Below are 838 nucleotides of genomic sequence, written 5' to 3'. Positions count from 1 at the left end.
TATAAGGGATACTTGAAAATTATTCAGAATCATCAAGCTGTGACATTACTAACCTATGTAATGACCAGGAGCCCACAATTCCTGTGTGCCCGGCAGATTTGGGAGCTGCAGCCGGCAGGTGGCACTGACTCCTCTCACCGCTCCACAGGACCATCCCATCCTGCTGCATTCCCCCACCAGGACCTGCCCAGAGCCCATCCTGGAAAACATATTTGGAGGTTGAGTAAGGCCCTGGCTGCTTTCTGGAACTCTTTGTGCTGGGGTAAAATTCCCTTGTATGTGCACTCAGCGATTCCTGGGTGTACCAGCAGCTTGGAGCTTCCCAAAGCTTGCCCAGCGAGGCTGGTGATCCCTGGGATAATCTTCCCTGGCCTCCACGTGGAGGATGTGATCAGGCTCACACATCAGTGCTGCTTCTTTCAGGCTGTGCTGGAGCAGCCTGGGGTAGGGAAGGTGCCCTGGGATGGTTGGGTCTCAGGATCTCTAGCTGGTCAGAGTGACCCCAAGATAAGTTGGAAAGTCCCTTTTCCCAGCCCGGCAGTTGAAGAAGGAGTCAGGGCTCTTCATTTCTCAGTCTCAAGGTTGTTTATTGTATCTTATCTGTAAAATTCTTTCTGCTGACCTACCGAGGTCTGCTCAGCAAGACAGTCTGAGGCACTCTGCCTGCCCCTGGGGCAGTGTTACCTTTTATACTAAAAACTACATTATTTACATTAACTCCCCAATACCTATCACCTATGTTAGACTGTGAGCTTCTGCTCTAAACCAATCTAAAAGTGCCAACATCACAGCAGAAGATGGAGGCCAAGAAGAAGAAGAAGAAGAAGGAGAAAGGCTG

The sequence above is a fragment of the Geospiza fortis genome, unplaced genomic scaffold (assembly GCF_000277835.1).
Source record: "Geospiza fortis unplaced genomic scaffold, GeoFor_1.0 scaffold145, whole genome shotgun sequence".
Lineage (NCBI taxonomy): Eukaryota > Metazoa > Chordata > Aves > Passeriformes > Thraupidae > Geospiza > Geospiza fortis.
Note: the sequence above shows the minus strand (reverse complement) of the source record.